Source organism: Diospyros lotus, chromosome 13, assembly GCF_014633365.1.
Source record: "Diospyros lotus cultivar Yz01 chromosome 13, ASM1463336v1, whole genome shotgun sequence".
NCBI classification, from domain to species: Eukaryota; Viridiplantae; Streptophyta; class Magnoliopsida; order Ericales; family Ebenaceae; genus Diospyros; species Diospyros lotus.
The window spans coordinates 17,111,860-17,136,438 of NC_068350.1; the positions used below are offsets into that span (position 1 = coordinate 17,111,860).

General features: G+C 37.4%; 1 long non-coding RNA gene and 1 other non-coding gene across 2 annotated transcripts; one reads left to right on the plus strand and one right to left on the minus strand.

The window, feature by feature from the left end:
- The first annotated feature begins 250 nt into the window (after positions 1-250).
- Positions 251-357, plus strand: LOC127789362 (small nucleolar RNA R71). Its single transcript, XR_008020539.1, has one exon. It is a non-coding gene; the product is annotated as a small nucleolar RNA R71 (small nucleolar RNA).
- A 21,443-nt stretch (positions 358-21,800) lies between these two features.
- On the minus strand, positions 21,801-24,045 carry LOC127789120 (uncharacterized). Its single transcript, XR_008020505.1, has 3 exons — positions 23,497-24,045; positions 22,828-22,949; positions 21,801-21,986 (listed from the first exon to the last, which is right to left on the minus strand). It is a non-coding gene; the product is annotated as an uncharacterized LOC127789120 (long non-coding RNA).
- Between the last annotated feature and the right edge of the window lie 534 nt (positions 24,046-24,579).

Here is a 24,579-nt window from a genome sequence, read left to right on the forward strand (position 1 = left end):
CTTGGACGGCTCGAATCCGCGAACGACTCGATAATCTAAAGGTTAGATTTATTTATTTGTTTGTGAATGATTTGATTTCGACGTTGATCCAATCGCCGGGATCGGGGTAAGGTTCAAAATTTTTGAACTACGCTGCTTGCCCCGTAGCGATCTTGCTTTACTTTCAACACCCCCTACGGGAGCATTTATAGTGATTCTAACTGAATGAGATAGACCATTATAGAATGTCTGCACAATCAACCAGTCAAGCAGACCATGGTGTGGACACTGTGTTTGCAATTCCTTAAACCTTTCCCATGCCTCATACAAAGATTCACCATCAAATTGAACAAAACTAGTAATATCATTCCTGAGTTTAGCAGTCTTACCTGGTGGAAAATACTTACTCAAGAATGCTTGTGATACGGCTGCCCATGTGGTAAATGAATTTGGAGCTTTGGAGTTTAGCCACACCTTAGCTTTATCTCTCAACGAAAAAGGAATCAGCCTCAGTCTGATTGCATCCTCACTGACGCCGTTCATTTTGATGGTGTCGCATATCTCTAAAAAGTTTGCTAAATGTGCATTAGGATTTTCAATTGGATTTCCACCAAATTGCCCCTGCTGAACCATCTGAATGAGTCCTGGTTTGATCTCAAAGTTATTGGCATTGACAGCTGGTCTCAATATGCTGGCTTGAGCTCCAACTGGGTCTAGCATGGCATAATCACGTAGTAATCTCTGATTCTGATTCTGGTTCAGGTTCAAGTTCTGGTTTTCTGTCATAACTGTTACTTGCCGTGTTAATCTCGTCCCTTTCTTTATTGCTCGACAGGTTCTTTCTATCTCTGGATCAAATGGTTGAATTTCTCCACGTTTTCTTAGCATGCACTACTCAGCCTACAATGTAAAACAAGACTATGTAAGATAGGCAAAGTAGTGCTAAAAAAATAAAAAATAATAATAATAATCACAAAATTTAAAAAAATAAAAAAAATCACAAAAGACAAGGACACTAAAAAAAATGTATGTAGTCTAAATTAAAAAAGAATTGTTTTTTTTAATTTGATATTGAAGAATACTTTCCCCGGCAACGGCGCCAAAAACTTGATCACCCTAAAATATACCGTAAGTGTATGGGTCGAACAAGTAATATAATAGTAAGTAAGAATATCGTTCTCACGGGGAAAGATTTCAAATACCAAATTTATAAACTTTCTTTATTATTTAGATAATAAAAATTTTAGATTTAATAAAGAACAAAAAAAAATAAATTAATTAGATTAATAAAATAAAATTGATTTGGAAGGAAACTTGAATAAAGAAATTAGTGGATTTTAATAACTAAGGCACATGTATGAACCTAGCTATGCAATGCAAATAATAGATTTTTATGGAAATGAATTGGTCAATTGAGTATGTGACGACAAAATCTCCTAATGCATTCGTTATCCTATTTTTAGGCTATAACGAGTCTATTTTCATTTAATAACTTCCTATATTTCTATGAAAGTTTAATTAAATGAAAACGCATTTCAAATTGTGAAATTCCTAGCTTATCGCTAAAAGCTACACAAAGAAATCGAATTCTATTTCTAGTTGGTTTTACTTTATGGTGTATGGTACCTACGATGCAATCCCTAAACTATCTCCTTTCAGTCTCAAGATTAGGCATCAAATTATATAAATATTGGCCAATTATTTACAAGCATTAAATTCAATACCATACAACTCAACATAACCCAATTTATTCAATCACATAAAATTATAAAAAATGCATCATCATAATTTTAGTTAATACATGGCCTTAGTTTAATAAATTAGTTCATGGCATAATTAATTAAAATCCAAAGAGACATTAGGAGCATAGGAGAATTAATTAAATATGAAAGAAGAAGAAACAAATTCCCTATGCCCAGATCTATTCCAGATCTGGGTGGGTGCTGGAGCATCTGCCGCCTGCATCCGCTGTGTCACTAGCTACGATTGCGTGTGTCCCTTGCTTGCGCAGCCTTAAAGTTTCGTCACCACTTCCTTGTTCTGCCACCCAAGTCCTTGCGCGTCCAAAGTCCCTGCTAAATCTTCAAATCCTTCAATGGCCGCTTCTTTCTGTTCCTTCCGTTTTCGCCGCCTCCCAAGTTATTTGCCAAGTCTAAAATCATATTTATGTTATTATTATTATATATATATATGTAGGGCATGGAGTTCCAATTGCATTGCAATTGGACTCCATTTATTATATTAATAAATTATTATATGCACACACCAGACTCACGCACGCCACTTCACAAACACACACATATATATATAATATAATATAATATATATTATATATAAATAATATAATAGATAATATAATATTTAATATACTTTTAATTATATTAATTTTAATTATTTATAATATTTATTTTTTATTTATATTGTAATATTAATTTATAGTATTAACTTTATAATATCTTTTTTATTTTTTTACTTTTATTTTTATTTTATTTTTTTCAACCCAAACACAAAGTAACATTCATGTAAAATAACAAAAAAAATACTAAAAATTAAATATATATAAAAGAAACTCAAAATACTAGACAATTATAGATAAAACACATATAAAATACTTAAACACTATTCAATTATGACCAATAAATGTGTGAATAAATTCCCACATCACTTGCACTTTCTTTTCATCCATTCGGACACCCCCTTTGCTCACACGATGCCCTAAGAATATGATCTCCTTCCTGGAAAACTCACATTTTTCTTTCTTTACAAAGAGCTGGTGTTCCCTAAGCCGAGAGAACTCCTTCCTCAAGTGAAACAAATGATTCTCCAGGGTCTCACTAAAGATCACAATATCATCAAGATACACGCCAAAAAACTGATCTATATATTCATTAATAACGTCATTCATCAAGTTAAAAAAGGTAGCTTGGGCATTGGTTAAGCCAAAAGGCATCATTAGAAACTCATAGGCCTCATATTTGGTTACACAAATAGTCTTCCCCTTACCCCCCTCATCTATTCACACCTGTCAGTATCCCGAACGCAGATCCAGCTTGGTGAAAAAGGTGGCCCTTGCCAGCCTATTAAACAAGTCTGTTATCAACGAAATCAGATACTTATTCTTGATGTTCACCTTGTTGAGTACCTTGTAATCTACACACATCTGAAGGGACCTATCCTACTTCTTCTAAAAAGCACAGGGGCTCCATATTATGCCTTGGATGGATGGATCAGGCCTGCATCCAACAAATATGTTAGCAGCTTCCTCAACTCAGCCAGCTTTGATGGTGCCATCTTATAGGGAGCTTTAGCTAAAGGTTGTGTACCAAGCTATAACTCAATATGATGATCAGTGGGCCTCCTATGTGGCAAGGCCTTTAGTAGCTCAGGTGGTATGACATCTACATGCTCAATCAATACATCTACCACCGCATTTGGGACTTCCACCCACTAATCTGACTTCATCTTTATCAGTGTTGCCAAATATGTCGTTTCCCTCCTCTTAAGGCCTTGCTCAACCTGGATGGTAGAGAACATGTTGCTCTTGCCCTTTTCTTGCAACCTGTTGAATATCGTCTATCGTACAAAGCATGATTGCAACTCATAATAAATTATTATACCTCCAAGGTGTATCATGGGCACTGCCTTGGCCCGCATTAGAAATTCCACTCCAAGGATGACGTCGAAGTCTTCTAACTACACCACCATGAAGGGTAACACCCCCCTCCATGGACCAACCGAGATAGGAACTTCTGAAACCAAGCCTAACACACCTTAGGTTATGGAGTTAACGGCCTTGATACGATTTTAGCATGGCTCCACTTGCAGCCCCAATGCCACCGCCATCTTGCCAGCAACGAAGTTGTGTGAGGCCCTACTGTCCACTAGTGCACAACAGTATTCTCCATTCAAGACAACTTGTACCCAGATTAAGCCACCAACTAGAGTCGAGGCTTGGATCACCAACACTTGGAGAGGGCTCACTTGCACCTGCTCCTCCTCCTCTTCGGGTGTCTTTTTTTCATCTGTAACCAAGGCATTTAGCCTTTCCCGCCTTAGACACTTGCATGCCCTGTGTGGCCCATCACATATGAAGCACCCATATGTCTTAGGTTTGCTTGCTTCGCCCACCACGGTTTTGGTTTTTCCCTTAAAGGTGCTCGTCTGTTCTGACTTACGATCATCCCCCTTCTTTCCTTTGTCCTTTGTCTTACCACTACCAACACCGTTTGTGGCTTTCAAGGCTCGAAGGTCAATGAGGGCATCTGCCACAACCATTGTCGAATGGAGGTCCTTCACATCTTGTCTTCTCAACTTTTCTTGAGCCCACGCTTGGAGACCTGACATGAAGTTAAATAACCTGTCTTCCTCCTACATCTTGTTAATGTCCAGCATCAAGGAGCTAAACTGCTTGACATATTCCCTCATGGAACTCGTCTATTTTAGCCTTCTCAGAGCCTCACGAGCTAGCCACAAGCCATGGGAAGGCAGTAATTGGGCTTTTAGCTTTGCTTTGAGTTCGTACCATGTTTGAATCCGTGGCTTATCCTTGTCATCGACAGAAACTCAGGTGCGCCCAAAGCTTGGTGTCACCAACCAGAAACATACTTGCGAGATCCACCTTCCCACCATCTAGTATACAAGCAATTTTGAAATACTACTCCATGTCCCACAGAAAATTCTTGAGAGCCTTTGATTCACACACACCCGTGAAGGCCTTTGGCTAGGCACCTTTAGCTTAGGGGCCACCTCACCCCCACCAGAGGGTTCGCTCAGCAAGGCTCGCTTCAAAAAGGAAACATCTCCTTTCAACATGACTATTGATCCTTCAAGGTTGCCTCACATGCATTGCCTGAGCGGTTAGTTCGGCCTCAAGGTCAGCCACCTTGGCCACCAATTTTTATTCCCACACCATAGTCCAATCCTTAAAGGAAGTGCATAGTTCGTCCATTAGAGCCTACAAGTCCTCTATGGACGAGGCCGCTATAGCCATCTTTTGGGCCAACGAGATCTCATCAGTAGGGTCCCTCTCCCCCACATGAGCTTTAACATGAGTAACTCAGTCATGAACAACTTCATTTCCATTAGCCATTGATTTCTTTGCTTCTTTGTACAACACTAAACCTTGTGCTCTAATACCAACTTGTCACAAGACTAGCCTTGAATTCCAATTGGCAACCTTGTGATGGCTCTAGGTTCACCCACTTAGATTAGTCGACAACCCTATAGGGTTTAAGCAAAAAATAGATGGAAGCCCACATAAAAAATACAAGAAAAATCCCAACTTTATATTCAAATCTAAGAATACAAAGAATAGCCCAGGCTTTGCTCTCTAAAAGTTACCAAAATCGCTTATCTAGCCACATATATATAGGGTACAAAATTACAAGCGGTTATACCCCATAACCATCCCCTCAGACCCATAAGGGTCGCATGCACCACGTGGGAAAACAATCTGCTATGTCACATGGCTCACCTGGCTGACACCTGTCATAACTTCCTTGGTTGCATGTGTGTGCAAGGCCTTCATAGGGGCATATCATGTGGACATGCTCTGCATATTGCAGAAGTGCATGGATGGTGCTGTAATTGTTCCCGTCTCTTGGCATTACCTTCCACCAAGGCTACGTGGATTGTCCTCGTATCCTACACATCTTGACCAACTTAGCCCGCATACATCTCCTGTATTTCTCAGCCTATGTGGCTACCCTGTGGCATCTACCCCTACTCAGTCGGGTCCAATTGTATCCATGCGCGCCAACCATGCCAATTATAGCCTCGTGTGCAAGCGCCTCATCCATCGAGGCCAATTCCCTGGCACATTGCCGTATGTTTGTTGCATTCTCTCGCATGCTTGTTTCCACCTTGGCATGATAGCCTTGTGCCATGCAACACTTAAGCTTGTTATCCACCCATATCTCGCCATGACACACCACGCTCGTACCACGATGCTTTGTCGGAGCTGGGAAACTTTCGGTGAGTTTACTGGAGATGTCACACCAGGGACCTTCCCTGAAAAGCCTCTGGGACCCTTCCAATCTTGGTTCCCCAAAGATCTTGAAGACCCCTCCGGGTAGCAATCTCAGCTAGTCGAGTATTACAACTTGTTACTCAACTTATCCTTTTCTTACTCTATTAATAGGAAGCCCAAAAACTGATCTACTCAATTACTAGAATTGAATACTCAAATGATAATTTGAAAGTTGGTTAAAACTAACTTTCCTAGTCACATTTACTCGATTACTGGAGAGTTTTACTCGAGGTTAACATATTACTCGATTCATATAGGGCTTAACTCAATTATTAGTTTAATATTAAATTTAGTAAATTCATTAAAGTTTTGCCTAAGATTTTATCATTATCAACATTATCATCAAAACATAACTCAACAACTACCATTTCCTGGAAAGCTTTAATGCTTTCTTCATGTTATTGTCGTAATGCTTCATTCTTGCTCAAAGGGATAATTTGAGGGGCTATCCCAAAGGCTTCGAGAACCTCTACCGATAGAGTCTCTCACTGCCTTTGAGGATTAGGAGGGTTGTTGATGTCGCGACCCTCTTCACTTTGTTTATTTCCAACTACTTAGGATCTTATGCAAATCATTCTAAAGATTTTTTTATCTTTAGCTTTCTGATCAAATTCTCAAGACGGTCCCAATTGTTGTTGTTTGAATACAATAATATAATATATTTGCCGAGGAAGAATTGTCTTGAAGCTTCGAACACTCTACGAGAAAGAAAATCATTAAAAGGCACAAGGTATTTCATGTACAAACACTTTGATATTTAAGTCATATTCAATAAAATCTTAGGAAGTTGTAAAGCTCTTGAAAGGATAAAAAGTGACTTACCTTTGTGAATTCAGGACTCGCCTATTTACAGTTGAACTAAGAGATTTATGATCATCTTCTCTGATATTTTGAGATTGTCTTAGATTTGGTTTACCAATCCATTACATATTTTTCAGATAAGATTTCGGAGATATATATTTGCACATCTGTCATGGGAATACCCATGCAAAGGTCTATCAAGTTTGCCCGGTCTCTTTCAGGATTTCCCTTGAGAGCCTAGTTAACTGATTCTCGATCCATATACACATTAATAATATTATTATTTATCACATTCATCTCAATAAAGTAGGTGAAATTTTCTTAGTTTTCTCTTGCTTGGGTGATTGCAACACTCACTCAATAATTAGTACGCTATTTATCGGAAGTAAAAGTGAGGTGTTTATACCCGTCAGTGTACGAGTGAATGTGTAGCGCAAGTTTAATTTCTAGATGAGTCTAGGTCGATTCACTGGGAGATTGTCTATGGAAATAAATAACTATACGAGAATTTTTGGATTTGAACAGTAGGGTGTTTGATTAAGCTAAGAGTTGCAAAATAAAGTAAACGGTAACCTAGTGTAGAGAACCTTGAGTCAAATAAATTTCAGTACCAATCCCATGATGTAATACCCATAATTTAATATCAAAGGTATTGTTGCAGATTGAGGGGTCAAAATGGGATTTATCAAAGTTTCAGGCCAACGTGTAATATCCGAAACGTAAACGAAAGGCGAGGGTCTATGTCAAAGCAAGTCAATGAAGGTAAAATTGACCAAATAAGTTATATTTAAAAAAATCAAGAGATTCACGAAGGTTTGAGGTCGAAAACACGTGATTAAAGCATCTGGGTAAAAATGCAGATTACATAAAATGCCCGAAAGAGGTCAAATCAATGGATTTTCCAAAAATTCTTGAGGAAAATGACTAGCTTAGAACTTGTGGGTAGTCAAGGAATTAACAAAAAGTCTAGGGGCATCAAGGATAAGGAGGAAATGAAGTTTGAAGAAACTTGGGGGCTAAAGTGCAAAAATGGAAAATTGGTGGTGTGAAACCGACCACCACACATGGCCACCAGCAGCCACCTCTGGGGCGTCGGGAAGCTCACTTGGAGGCTCGGGAGTAGCCTCCAGGTGATGATGGTTGCGTTGGGGAAGGCCGTTGGCCGAGAACAGTGGTGATGGGATCAAATTTAATGGCGGAGGTGACCGACGATTTAGCCGAGAATTTTGAGAGATTTTTGGGAGGATTTAGGGCTATTTGAATCATTTGGAGGCTAGATATGGTGCTAAAAGGATAAGAATGGCCGAGATTTGGTGGATTTTGGCGTCAAGAACGGGTATAAATAGGGGCTAAAGGTCGAGAGATCAAAAGGGAAATCGGGCAAAATTACTTGCATTTTTGCTTGAATCAAGCCTCACAGATAAGGGGGTTTTGATCTTTGAGGGATAGCGAGAAAATCTGGAGAATTTGGAGTTATTTGGCATATGAATGATCGGGATTTAGCAAGGTTACCGGAAAATCGGGCTCTCCAGAGCCACGACCTACAATCGACCTTTAAGGCCTCTTCTGGTGATAGTTTTCGGGGTCTAAAAGTTCCATTGGGGTCACCTTGAGGAGAGCTTCAAGCCCATGTACTTTGTTTGGCCATTGGAGACCATCGCAACTGGCCATCGTCAGAGAATACGACCGGAGAAGACAGTCCACGTGTATGCACGCGTAGACTCCACCATCAGCCACGCGCCAGGTGCGTGAGGTACGTGTTTAGTCCGAAATTAATTTCAGTATTTTTGTAAAATTATTTTAGGAGGGTTTATGCAAAAATATTTGGAAAAATTGGGTGTTTGGTATTTTCTATGAATTTTCAAAGGGAAGAAATATTTGGAAAAAATAGGAAAAATTGAGAAAATTATGGGAAAAATAGAAATATTGATTTCTATAGTCATAATGGCCAACAGGAGATGACTGGATTGTTAAAGGAAAAGGTTGCACATTTTTCGAGGTATGACACATTTTTCAAGGTGAAAACTGAACTTTTTCGAATTGATGGGAGTGGTCTGATTCCAGTCTTACCCTTGCTTGGAAGTGTCTAGGTGTACGTGTAGTGAGTTTAGGTGAGCGATTTTACCCTCCCGACCTTAGGTTGCATGTGATTGAACCAGTTCAAATGAATACTTATACCCTCCAGAACTTAGGGTGTTATACATAGGAGTTTTACTTAAGTACTTATAACATCGTATGCATATTGAATATGTGGTATATTGCATCAATTGTTTTTACTTTTAAATGAGTCAGTGCATGGCGTGTGATTTTTCATATCATCGAGGTATTGGTTTTCGTGTCATTGTTATGTCCATAGGGGACGAGATGGGGTCTACTTGAGAATGGGGCAAGGTTAATCCTAGTGGTTAGGTGACATGGTAGGGCACTCAGGGATTAAGTATGTCACGACAAGGTCAACCCCAAAGGTGTATGGAATAGATTTTCCACGGGAGGTTGAGTATGTTAGGGAGATTTCTCAAGTTAGACGTGTTGCATGTCGTTGTTGTCTGTATATGCCATGCTCATATGTTTTCCATGCATTCAGTAAACTGTTTCATGCCATCACTTAGATGTTTTATCATTTAACCTAGGTTATGCCCCTGGAACATTCAGTGTTCCAGCCAGGGACTGCTGCGAGGGTGAGGACATGGACAGTTGAGGGCCAATGGTGTTTAGTTTGATAATCGTTGTATCATTTCGGAGGTGTTAGTATTTATTTTGGTATATGTATGAACGGTAGTATAATAATGTTGTTATCATTTGGTAGTCTTGTAATACGTATTTCTGTGTGGAAACACGTTGTATGAAACTCGTGGTAGGCCACGGTATTTTGATATTAATGTATCTGTTGCATTATACTATGTCTCATTTAGTTTTAAGATTATTGATCTTGTTAGTTAAACGGGCAATACTGGGGTTTTCGGGATCTTATCTACATGTAACAATTGTTCTTGAAATCACCGCGGATGCTGGTCGTCGTATGTGTCGGGCATGTTTTCTGCATGTGAAGATTGTTTTTAATACATCGCGCGTGATGGATTTGAAAAAAAAAAAAGATTCTCGAAAATTGCCTTATAGCGACGTGCCTGTGTGAGGTAGGGTGTTACACATGACTTCCCAAATAGCTAGATAACTAAAGCACAAATCTAGACAATTTTAAGGTTCTGCTATTACAATGTATTCTAAGATGATGATAGTTCTAGGTTTAGCAATTTCCATACATGATATGGGAAATTCTAAGTTAAGTAACTACCATAAATTAAGATACAGTTAGTATGCAGAATGGATAACAGATAATTCATTTGGATATGGGAATAATAGCATTTCTAGTTTTAGTAACCTCCATACATGATATGGAGACTCTAAGCTAGACTCATGCTTAATATCTAGATCCAAAGATGCAATGCACGCACAACACTTAAATTAACTAGATTTCTACTCACGCATATGAAGTTTGGCTATTATGGGCAGTCTATGGCACTGGACACTGTCTTTGCCCTGACCTAAGTGTTGTTTAGCCACAAATCTCCATTATTATGTGCAAGAGATTATAGAGTATGAAAGAACATAAAATTATAGAATAAAAATTTTTAGTGTGTAATTTGCAGTGTTTAAAGTGCCAAGAACTTAACTTTCAAAATCGAAGGCACAAATGAACTTATGCAACTGGAAGTGCTTGAAATGGAGTTTCTTAAAGAAAAACAAAATGAATATGCTTAATCAAAAATGGAAGAAAAGAACATTACAAGAAAATAAAGAAAATAAACAACAACAAAAAATTGATAATAGTTGCGTCTGCGTCTCTGCTCCAAGGTAACTGGTAAGAAGATTTTTTATGATAGCCATGATTTGGAAAACCCCACAAAAAACTAATAATCCCCCCTTCACAAAGGAGCATTAGTCCTTTTATATTATTTTTTTGTTATTTTTCTGCTAACGGAACTCTCAATTTTCAAATCTCCCGACAATTCCTTATCATTTCTCATCATTCCTCTGCCCATACTCCTGCAAAAGTCTTTCCACGCATACTCTCTTTTCAGATGAAAATAGATGTACACTCAATTTGTCCCCATCATGCGAAGGCGTGCTTTATGCAAATATTTCTCATGTATTCGGATATGTAATGTAATATTCGGATATAGCTTCACTAATATCTAGATATATTGTGCGACATCCGAATGTTACTTTTTGGCTCTTCTCTCTGATATCCGGATACTTTGTGAGGTATCCGGATGTGTTGCACGAGTCTTGTGTCTTGTATTCAAATGTTTCAGTGACGCATCCGGATAAGGCTTCATTAAAATTATGATATGTTGTATGATATTCGGATGTATCTTCTTTGGATTTTGCTCTTGTTTTCGGATGTGTTGATGGACATTCGGATATATACTCTTCATATCCGAATACGTTGTGAGGCATCCAGATATCTCTCTTGGCAGCTTCTTCATTTGTATCCGGATGTGCTGAGTAACATTCAGATGCAACATCTTCATATCCGGATGGTTCGGATGCGACATCTTCATATTCGGATGTGCTGAGCAACATCCAGATGTTCTCTCTCCAGACACTCAGATATGATTTTGATCACTTTCGTTATTTGCATGGCTTAGGCACAATTTTGATAAGTCATTGTAAAATAAATAAATATGCCAAATTATCTTATTTATTAGATAGAAGATGAATGAAAATATGATAATATTTGACATATTTAACCACTAATCATTGGGGCAAATGAAAGCGACCTAAAGGAAGCGTGAATGCGTGATGACTTATGGCACTATGTTGATGTGAGTAGGGCGACGTAAGATAAGAGACCATTGACGCCACTTCTTGTCGGGTCTTCAGGCGTGTACATAAAGTTCATGGAGCTGGGAACCCAATTTGGAATTTAATAAACCAGTCTAGGAATAGGATAAGCTAAGTCTAAAATAATTTAACCCGAAATATAATTAAATCAAATTAGGATAGGATAAACTAATTTGGGATTTGGGTAAACCCTAACCCAGACACTACCAGCAAACCTAAATCAATAGAAAATTTGAGTTGAAGATTCTCCTCCGGCGGCAATGATGGTGGCCAAGAAGAAGGGTAGCCTTTTGGTGAAGGGGGTTTGCCCGAGAGGAAGGCTCTAAATAAGACATTTTAAGTCTAATAAAAAGATTATAAGTTCTTTTTAAAAAAAAAATAAAAAATACAATAAGAGTTCAGATGAAAAAACGAGTAGTAACAGAGATTATTAACTGGACTATAAATATTAGGGTACACAATCCTTAACTTCTCAAAGCAACTGTGCCTTCAACCTGTTAACTTGGTGGCATTAATTGGTGCCTAACTGGACTATAAATATTAGGCTGAGTTTGAGATGAAGGGTCTGAAAGTAATTAAGAAGATCTTTGGTATGAAGATCCATAGAAATAGGAAAGCAGGAAAACTTTGGTTGAGTTAATTAGAAAGGTATATTGAGAAGGCTTTCAGTGTTTTGTCATGAAAAATGTCAAACTTACAAGCACATGGTTAGCTTCTCATTTCAAGCTTTCTATTTTAAAATCACCCATAGATCGATGAATTAATAGATAGGGAGTACATGTCTAAGGTGTTTCCATATTCTAGTGTTTGTACTAGTCTAGATGTTTCACATGTAGTTAAGTGTTGGTAGCAAGTGTTTTGGCTTATTATGCAAATGTTATCATCGTTAGTGAGGAAAAAAGGAGATAGCTTTATCACTACAAATGAAGGAAGACTAGAAGAGACAGGAAAGGAAAATTTTATAAATAGTACAAAAAAATTTGGCTTTTAAAATTTTTTAATATGATTGTTCAAAAAATTGGGTTAAGTTGGATCAATTTGGCTTTGCAATTAGCCCAAAATTCTAGACTCCATCTTGATTAGTTTAAATTCAAATTTATACAAAAGTTTATTGAGTACCTCTAATTAGCAAGTAGCTGGGTTAAATTGACCTACTTATATATATGTGTGTGTGTGTGTGTGTGTGTGTTTTTCAAAGATTTAATTGATTAGGTAATGGAATATTTGTAACCTAACTTTTAGGTCACAGTTTGGCCCACACTTGTTAAGGCAATTTCACTTCTCCAAGGTCTACTATTGAATGGCTATTTGGCTAGTAGCATTTTATTTTGTTTTTAATTTATTTTCTTCTTCTAAGACCTCAGTTGTTATCTATCTATCTATCTATATTGATATATATATCAATAAAGTGAAGTAGGGGATTTTGGGAGAGTAGTACAATCACCATGCTATTAGGTGAAGCGATAGAGTACGTTGCACCTTAGATGGCAGAGTCTAGTAGCTAAATGCATCACTAGCTCATATCGTAGCACAAGTCACATGGAATTCTGTATGACTTGTCAAGGACCACCTTATAAGACTAAATGTTCCTCCCTAGGAGACCAACAGCGAAATAGTATCCTGAGGAAAGGATGAAAAGAACCCCTATCGATGAGTCAAATAAAACATGAAATCATAAACTCCTAACCAGTGAAAGGAGTACTAAGCCGTGATAGCATGCCAACTAAAGAATGAGTGAATTGACTCTTAAGAAATGGCTTGGTTAAGGGAACCCACTTGATTGGTAGGGAAAGAAAGTCTTCATAGGGCACTTGGTACTGTTTATATACTCAAACTTGGGTGATCTATCTATCTATAATCAGGATGAAACTTAAGTGAAACTAAGTAGAGGTCCAAACCAACCAGGTTTTGATATTATGCAGTCTTTTTAATAAATTGTTTTTTTTAAATATCATTAATGTATCTTTTTTTAAAATATAAAAATTAAATACATCAATAAAATTTGGACTCATAACTTTTAAAGAATAATTGATTTTTCAAATAACTTTACTGTTATACCAAATATCTTTTTATTTAAAATTTTTGTCTAAAAAATTAAAATAGAAACTGTGACGATAAAAGGTCAACTAATGAAGTTTTATTTAAAATTTCTAATTTATTTTTATATATAAATAACACACCCCTCTAATAAGAATTATTAAGATGTTGATGATTGGCATATGTGTCACCAACTAACACCTAAAGGCCAAACCCTATATTTTTACTCCTATACTTTCAAGTTTTTTTCGTGTGGCCATTCAAACTTTTCGTTATTTTTATTACACCCCCAAATCATGCATTTTCTAGTCAGTTGCACACTTCTCTGCCACAACTTCTTCCTTCAGTTTGTGACAACGATTGCGATGTAGAGGATGGAGAAGAAAATGGGTTAGGACGAAGGGGGTTTGTAAAGGGTAAAGGATTGGTGGAGATGGTGGCAAGAAATGAGTCTAGGTAGGCGGTATGGCAGGATAAGAAGTAACCAGCAACGAGGCAAAAGAGGTGTCTGCACAACAAGTATAGATGATGGAGGAAAAGACACAGGCTGACGGCTATAGTAGAACATGAAGATGGTTGTTAGCTATGGCGGAGGGCAATTAATGGTAAAAAGGCATCGATAGTGGCGAAAGGTGTAGAGGCCAATAGTGGCAAAAGGTGAAGAGGCCGGTAGTGGTGCAAGGTGAAGAGGCGAAAAAGCCATCGGTTGGAAAAGACGAACCGATCGAATGACAATTGCTTCAATTAAAGAAAAAGACAGACTATTGAAGCACCACAGACTAGGAAGATAATGACTAGATAAAATGAAACAAGAGGTCTCCTTGATAGGAAAAGACTGACAATCGATCGCAATTGTAACATCTCGTTCGAGCGATAGGAAGGACCGGAACAACTTACCCTGATGGGCCTACACGAACTTCCCAGGGGGTCACCCATCCTTGGATTAGCCCAGGCTAAGCACACTTAACTTGGGAGTTCTTTGCCAACATTCAGCCCAAAAGATATCCAGTTGGTGTTGTTTCATTTCTTACACTATCCTCGATATATACTAACTTCTATGGGCTCTCGGGGTATTACATTCTCCCCCCTTAAGCATATGACGTCCTCGTCATGCGACCTTACAACAGGTCCCAAATCTCCCCCCTTGCATGGTCGATGTGGGATTCGCCTAAGATGCCTACATGCACCCCCCATAGAGGCCTACACACACCCCTCTCGGGACTCAGCCTGTAACGGCCCGCCTCCCGGAGCCCCTACCGCGGATAGAGGATTCGTGAGAGGGTCATTATTTAAATGATATCGAACAATGACGCATCTACAACTCACACACAATCCCTATTAAAATCATAATCTCTTTTTATTATAACATCTCATAAACATCTTTACAAAACCATTCATCTCTTGGGCCCACCTGGGCTTACACAACATACGACAATCTCAAAAAAAACGTAAACATTAACCTTAACAGAAGTGCAACGACACCCAGGATCTAGTTTCGGGAGAGCTCTGCACTAGCTATCATGACGCGACAGTCTGGACCCAAACCCCGATGAACGTACCTGGAATGATGTAAAACAACATGAGTCGCGAGACTCAGCAAGCTCATGAAAGAAAGGCTGAGGGTTTAGGATAGGACTCTTCCTATAACACCCCATGCAATTTATGCCAATGCAATCACGCCATGTCATGAGCTATACGTACCTTACTTCTACATGCATAACATAAAATTAACTGCACATAAGGAACCAGGGACCCACATAAGTCACACATTGGCACCCGGGTCCCACATACAAACCTGTTGTAGCCTAACATAGGCTACCGTTTCATTATCCATAAAGGCCCACTTTTTCTTGACATGGTCGACTTTTCCTGACATTCAACATATGATCCTTCCTGATACTTGTTACATCCTGACATGAGTCGGTACTCCCGACGCCTGGCACGGTACTCCCGTCCAGAGAAACAATAATAATAAGATCATGCAATGTAACACATAAGAAATGCAATGGCCATTGTAGCATAAACGTGATGACAAGGCCCCCATAAACCAAGCATCAGGCCCTGCTACACCTCACATAGGAATACACACATACAGGATACTCTAAATGCATATGCTCACCTAGGATACCCAAATTGGCTCTTAGACCAACCGGGTCATGCAAATGCTTATACATCCCTTCACACACAAAGTATGTCCCCACGTGAATGCAACACAGCCCTTTGTAGCACACACATCATGAAATGCACAAACCAAGGCGGGAATCTGGAGTACCAGCTCTTCTGGCCGTCTAGTGCTTATCGTAACAACAGATGACTGGCGCCCATATATCCAGCCATCAACTGCCACGACCCACGATCGACAATCAGTGGTTTTGTACCCATACCCTTAGACACACTTACTGACATTATTAACTTTATATCCTCTAAACTTAACATTACACAACATTTCTCCATAACTTTTCATGTACATAACCACATAGCATCATGGTACTATTTTCATTTCCTTCTCATTCGCAGAAAAACCATCTCAACTTACATAATAGACTTTTAACATATTTCCATAATATCATATCATTTTCTAAGAACCTATCCCTAGTAGGTTCGGCATCATTCCCAAGGAAAATGGAGCGATATAAAGCTCCGTAACGGTCAAAATGAAAGACACCAAGATAACTCTGCTTAACTTATTCCATTAACAATAACCTCATTAATAAAATATAAATCATAAGGTGGTTGCCATGCGGATTATTATTATTAAAGCGTGGAACCGAGTCGATGAAGGAGGGTTTAGAATACAAGAAATCTCGAAGACTTTCACGAGAAATAAATAACGCGATGAGAGGGTTAGGAGCTTGCTTTTATTTGGCTGATTCTTGTCTTTTTGCGCTCCCGATGCGAAGTAAAATATTTCCTAGCAGTTAACACAACCGTGGCTTAAATTAATTAATTCTAATCACGTAAACTGTATAATTTAACCGTATAAAATTCATGATTTAAATATATAACACTTATATCAATTTTACCCACTTACCTGAATATTTTAAACACCGATTAATCACCAAAATCCCTTGATTTTTCTCACTTTTTTCTTCCATTTCCATGGTTGCTCGCATCTTTCTTCTTCTCCCATTAATTCCTCTCAATTCCTTCTCCGTTTTGGTAGCAAAAGTGGCTGAATTGGCCTTATAAATGACACAACCAGGAGCTTGGAGGCCAAGGCAATTTCGGCGGCCCTCAACGCGCCACGCGTCCACACACACACACATATATATATATAATAATTGGGCTCCCTCTGATTTTACAAATTGATGCCCCTACGCACCTATACATATACATATACATATATATTTATATATTAATTCATTCATTTAAATTAAATTAATATAATTTACACTATTATTATTATTATTATTATTATTATTATTATTATTTTATTATTTTTATAAATACTTCCAAATAATTTAATTGATCACCCTTAATTTCCTATTGCCTCAAACAACATTAATTATTATTTTCTCTTAATTCTTCAAATATTTCTTAATGACTTCAAACACCAAAATTAATAATCAATATTTATCTCCATAATTTCGGGATGTTATACAGCCTCTTCGTTGAGGTTTGCCCCACCATCGCCCTCAGAGGCTCGAGGGTCGGCTCTGATACTACCTGTAACATTCCGTTCGAGCGATAGGAAGGACCGGAACAACTTACCCTGATGGGCCTACACGAACTTTCCAGGGGGTCACCCATCCTTGGATTACCCCAGGTTAAGCACGCTTAACTTGGGAGTTCTTTGCCAACATTCAGCCCAAAAGATATCCAGCTAGTGTTGTTTCTTTTCTTACACTATCCTCGATATATACTAACTTCTATGGGCTCTCGGGGTATTACAGCAATGATCGATTGAACAATCGCAATTATTGGAAATGCCAACTGATGCAGTCGACGACGTCTATGAAAGGTTGACAGCGGTCAACGATGTTGAATAAACATTTTCTTCCATCCTCTGTATTTGTCACCGGCCATCTCTCTTACTTCGTCACTGGTTACTTCTTGTCTTGCTACACTACCCACACAGCCTTGTTGCCAGCCACAACTTCTGCCATACCATTTCCTTTATCTTTTGTACTTGTTACCAGCCACCTCTCATGCCTTATCCCTAATTGTTTCTTGTTTTTCCACACTGCCCACCAAGCCTCGTTGTTAGGCACCATATTTGCCAATCCTTTACCCCTTACATCCTAACCATTTTCTTCTCCATCATCTGCATCTCAATCGTCACTACCCACTGAAAGAAGTTGTGGTAGAGATAGTAGTCCACAACAGGAGTTTGCACATGCATGAGAGGTAATTAATTTGGGCATTTCAGCTCACGCGTATTGTACGCTCTAATTCAATATTGGTGAGGTATGTAATTAACTCGAAAATGCATGGTGTAGGAATATAATCGAAACAACGAAAAGTTCAAGTTGCCATAAGAAAACAAAAACATGAAAGTACAGAAACAAGATGCATGAAGGGTAATTCCAGCCTTGTTAGGTATTATATCTGCCAATCCCTTACCCCTTACGTCCTAATATTTTCTTTTCCATCCTTTGCATATCAATCGTCACTGCCCACTTGATAAGGCTTAATTATTTACATATTTTTACTTAAGTTTTGTCTTAACCTTATGTTATTTTTCCTAATTAATCTATGTTTATATGGATTTTACAGTATTTTAATCTCTTTTTGTAGGAATCCAGCAAATGATATTATTTCGAAGATTTGGGCGTAAAAAGAAAGAAAAAAAAAGAAAATATTATAAAGTAATTAGTAAAGTTAATATTATATTAAATTAATATTACAATATAATTAAAAATATTTATTTATTAATAATTAAATATATATTATAGTATTTTATCTATATATGATATATTATATTATATTATATATTAAATTATAATATTTATATATATTTATTATATACTATACTAAATAAATGGCATGAATGCCATGTGCATATTTATATATATATATATATATTATTAAATGAGTCCATGGCAGGGACTTGAATTGGAATTGGCTAGGGCTAACTCCATGCCCACAAATATATATATATATATATTATAATAAGGGGGATTTGGGGGAAAAAGGCCGCAGCACGCATAGATATATATATTATCTATTGAGAAAAGAATTGAGGGGAGACAAGGCCAGTGAGATTGAAGGGGGCTCTGGGCGGCGCATAGAGGAAGAAATTGGGAAGCCGCAAGAAAGAAGAAGAATTGGATTTGAAGTGGAAGCCGCAAGGAAGAAGACGCCTCGCGCCCAGATCTATTTTAGATCTGGGCAGGGAACTTTTTTCTTATTTTATTTTTATTTTAATAATATCGAACTAAATTATTTTAGCTAGGGTTTGGGTGGATTTTGATTTTGGAATTAAGTGATTATTTGTTTAGTTTGATTTAAAACCTAATTATTATTTGCGTGAGAAATTTATATTATTATATTTAATATTTTAAAAGATTGATCACTTTTTAATGATTTAATGTTTAACATGACTAATTAAATGATTGTTATAAATTAGATTCATAGGCAATATAAATCACATGTTAGATTATGAGATCGAAAGATGATTAGCTCATGTGTAGAAATCAAGGAAACTTAGTGAGTCAAATCCCTTTACGCAATTAGAGATTTTCAAATAACTTAATGCTTATTTATTTCGTTGATATCTGCTCAGAAATCTGACAGTAAAATTGAAGTAATAAAGGATTAATATGATTTGAGAAAGCTTATTAATTAATTGAGGGAAATCCACCATTACATGCAAATAATTATAAAATATTGTAAGGGTATTTTTGGTTTTGAATTGAATAAATAATCGCATAACCCAGATTAAATGAAATCTAAACCCTAGTGCACTCATTAATTAATTTTTCTCACAAAGAATCCAATTTTCCATTTATTTTTCTTTTTATTGATCTGATTAATTAATTAGTTCAACTTAGGCTAATTAAAATTGTTCTGATATTGTGATTTAGTTCTCGTGGAATTGACACTCTTTTCATCACTATATGCATATTTGAATAGGGTACACTTGTCCAAATTAATTATACATAAATCACACATCACCATTGAAAGAAGAAGTTGTGGTAGAGATAGTGGTCGACAATAAGAGTTTGCACATGTGTGAGGGGTAATTAATTTAGACATTTCAGCACACGCGTATTGCACACTCTAGCTCAATTTTGGTGAGGTATGTAATTGACTTGAAAATACATTATGTAGAGATATAATTGAAACAACGAAAAATTCAAGTGATCATAAGAAAACAAAAATGTGAAAGTACAAAGACAAATTGCATGAAGGTTAATTAATTTGGGCATTTTAGTGCACATGTATTACACGCTCTAACTCAGTTTTGGTGAGATGTGTAATTAATTTTAAAATGCATAGTTTCAGAATATAATCGAAACAACGAAAAATTTAAGTGATCATATGAAAAAAAAAAAAAAAGAAGTAAAAGTACAGGAATAAAATGCGAGAGAGATAATTAATTTGGGTATTTTAGCATGTGTGTATTGCACATTTTAATTCAAATTTGGTGAGGTGTGTAATTGAATAAAAAATACATGATTGGAGATGTAATTGAAATAAAGAAAATTTTGAATAATTATAAAAAAAATTAAAAATCTATGGACAAAAATATAGGACTGTCCAACTCGTATAAATTGTGAAGAAAACATGTGAACTATTAGACATACAAATGATAGAAGAGGAGATGAAAATTGACAAACATGTCATTTTGTTTAAATGAAAGTGGAGAACCAAATTTTAAAATTAAAAATAGCAAAATTACAATTTTATCAAAAGGCCGACCTTAATAATTACATGTTAACAGAAGCAGGATATGGATAATCTTAACCTGCCATGCCAGATAGTCATACGTCACTCAGATAAAACGTCAATTCCTGGTTTCATTGGATAAAGCTGCTCCACCTTGAAATTATCACTTTGTAAACTTAAAAGAGTAATGATATTTAGCGATCCTCAACGCCACCCTTAATGCACCCTCCATCAAATTACTAATCTATTCATAATGTAAATTTATAAGAAAAATATTATTAGTATATTTTTGTATATATTTTAAGTTATATAAAAGTATATTAATGACAAAAAAGTCTCTTATGAGACCCATAAAGGTGCGTGAGGTGCATGTGAGGCGCAGAGTATTTTAGTCATAATACCCCCTTATGTAGCCTAAAATATATAAAATGATTGTAGATCTAGCATGATTCAATTTACAAAGGCTTAATACATAATTTAGTCCCTGAATTAATAAAAAAAAATAGTTTTAAGGATATCAATTAACTTATACTCACTGTTCATCTTTAGACAAAATAATTTATATACTTTTAGTCCCTAACTTAACCAACGATAACTGAAACGTTAACTTTGTCTCGTCACACTACCACGTCATCGACACGTCACTCCTCAACACTGCCATGTCACCACGACTTAATGTTTTTTTTAGTTCCTAAACTAATAAAGAAAATGGCTTTAAAGATTTCAACTAAATTGTGCTTACTATTCATCCTTGAACAAAATAATTTGATACACTTTTAGTCCCTAACTTAACCGACGTTAACTAAGACGTTAATTTTGTCTCGTCACACTGCCACGTCACTCATAATATTCACGTATGCTATCTATATTTTTATTAAAAAAAAAAAATAACTTCAACACACACCCAGCCATGGTTGTCGATGGCCATGGGGAGCCATTTTTCCCCCTTCTCCCTCTTTCCTCGTTTTGGACTACTCTTGCCTCTGCACCCGTCGTCGATTCAGCCATTGCCGGTTGCCTCAGAACGACTGGGGGTCGGGGACCCTAAACCCAGCAATCAGGGAACGGCTAGTGTAACGCCCCATTTTCCCACAACGAGCGTTAACTCGAGATTTCGGGAATATATTTTTTTTTTTTTTCAACATCGAACACACAACATAAGTCTCTCAATACATATACCTTCATCATAATTATTTCCCGTCAATCCCGGTCGTACCTTCTTAGCACATCAAAATTTAATAATAAACTAAGACAGGTATCAACAATCACATCAGCGGAAACAAGATCGAAACCTCAATGATATATAACCGACAATTCCTTTACAATAACCAAGTCGATGTTTCACATGAAAATATCAAAATATTACATAACCTCTGAACATCGTAATCATGGACAAAACTTACGAAAACTAAACATAGCCGCTACATCTCGATGATATTCTTTCCCTTGGCGCCACTGCTTTCACCTGGAACGTTTGAATATTCCAGGGACATAGTCCAAATTAGATGTTGAATCATCTAAGTGAGAGTTCAAAAACGTTTTTATGCAGATATGAAAAATCATATACAAAATCGATAAATCCCGACATGCACCAGCCTAAGAGAATCCCACATAGCACTTAACCCTAACCGGGGAAAATGCAATCTCTCTAAAGGCAACACAACCACTTTGGCCCATTGGCAAAACAATCTTACTTAAGAGGGACAACCTCGGCATATGAACCCGAGAATCACCCCATTGTCATTGTAGGCTTTACGCTCCAACTCAAAAGCATTCCAAATCCCAACGCAACCCTAGCCCCAAGAGTGTCACATCAGCACTATCCTCGAAATCGACGTCACCTCGGCATTAATGCTATTGCTCAAAGGAACCTAGGGTGGTGTCCACTCGCAGCCCCGCCACTTGAGCCAACAACCGGGGTGCTGTCCACTCTCAGCCCTGCCACTTGGGTCCCGTGGGGTGAAGTCCGTCTCAGCCCCGTCCCAAGTGGGTCACCTAGCATTAATCCTAGGTACGCATCCCGAGTGCTGTCACTTTGGGCTATGTCACAAGTTACCAACCCACGTCCCACATGGACGACACAAAACAAGCCAATGCCGAAAAATCATAACATGCATAAAAATCAACATCTCAATGTATGCAATTTACTGTACGAAATTCAATGCATGTGTAAATAACTGTTTGGACAACCATAATACACCAAGCCATAGGGATGAGCATTCACAGTAAACCATTCACATGTCATTCAAGGTCCCTTCGGGTAGAACCACTCATAAGTCAAAACAAAGTTGGGGACGAACACTCACCTTTGGCGAAATTTCAAATTCTTCTCGACAAGCGCGGTACGCCTTGATTTGCGTGCCTACCTCGATTTGCGTGCCTTCTTCGAACTTTGCACGAGTCACTTCGTCTCAACCCTCAAGGCACCCTAATCATCACATTTATCCAACAATTATAATTTTCCTTAATTTTCTCACAATTTTCCTATTTTTCTCCCATTTTCTTCTCTAAGAATCCAAAATAAATATCTACACAACTATTTTCTCAAATATTTTTACATAATAATTCATAAAACAATATTTATAAGCCTCTGGGATTTTCTGGAAATTTTCCAGATTTTTTTCCTATTTTCTCAATTTCCATAATTACTTTTCCTTGAGAAAATTTATTTCTCATCGATTTACTTCGAATATACTTCAAGAAAAATAACGAAAACTCATAAAATAAATTCCTTATACTTCTGGAATTTTTTTCAGAATTTTCTAAAAATTCCTCCTATTTATTTTCTATTTACATTTCCTTTCAAAAATCAAAAATAATTATTTCCTCAAGAAATTTCCAAGATAAAAATTCATCAAAATAAACTATTCATCTTTCTAGAATTTCTGGATATTTTTCCAGAATTTTAATTCCTTTAATTCTATTTTTCCTCTAATTTTCTTTATTTTTAGTATTTAAACAATACAAAAAAATACCTCCGGCCATCTTCTCCGGCGACGGTACACCGGAAAATTGAAGCAACAACACCAGGCTGTTCCTCTCCCTTAGTCGATCCCAATGTTACCAATCTTGCTCGGAAAAGACCACCGAAAGCCTTCCGATTTGGCCAAAAACAGTCGGCCGAAGCTATCCCGCCACCGAACTCCGGCGAATCAAATTGACCCTCGATTCGAACTCCGATTGGCACGAAACTTTTCAGATCAGTTACCCATCACCTTGCGAACAAAAGCCCCTTATTAGATCGCTCGATCGATCACTCTACAACCCGATTTGGTATTTCACGCAAAATGTATATATATATATATACGGCCGAATGTATATATATGTGAAAACACCCTCTATACTACCCAAAAAATTCCCAAAATCTCCAGAAATGATCCTCTTCCCTCAAGGATCAAAAGCCCCTTATTGGTTTCCCTCGATTTGCTCTCAAAACCGAGCAATTTGATGCTTCATTTTCGGCCGAAACCCTTGGCTATTTATAGCCAAATTCGACCCCCACATGGCCGATTTCCAGCCAAGGCTTCTTCCCCACGCTTCCTAGACCACCCTAGGCCACTCCCTGATGACCCTAGGCTGCCCAAATCGCCAGAAAATTAGGCCAAAATCTCGGCCAAATCTGCCATGCTTTGGCAGATTTTCAAAAATTGCGATTTGGCCCCCTTTGAATTTCCTTTTACATTTTGGCCCTTATTCTCAAGGCCCTTAATTATCCAACTATACCACTAAGACCCACAAGATTAGAAATTCTCATTTCTCCCTTGAAATTTCAAAAATTTACCGTTTTGACCTCCCTCGGGCATTTTTAGAAAATTACACTTAGGCCCGACTAATTTATTTGACCTCAAATCCACTCGATTCAACCTGAAACCTCTTAAGGGTTGTTCTATACATCGAATACTAGTCCTGGATGCCCTCCTTTGACTTCTTGGACATTGTTTATAACAATTCGGTAATACGACCTAATTGGCAGCTGTATTTTTGTTGTACCGAAAACTGTTCCCGATCTCATTTCTTTCATCACTAAAAATCATAATTTTAATTGCTCGTCGATACTA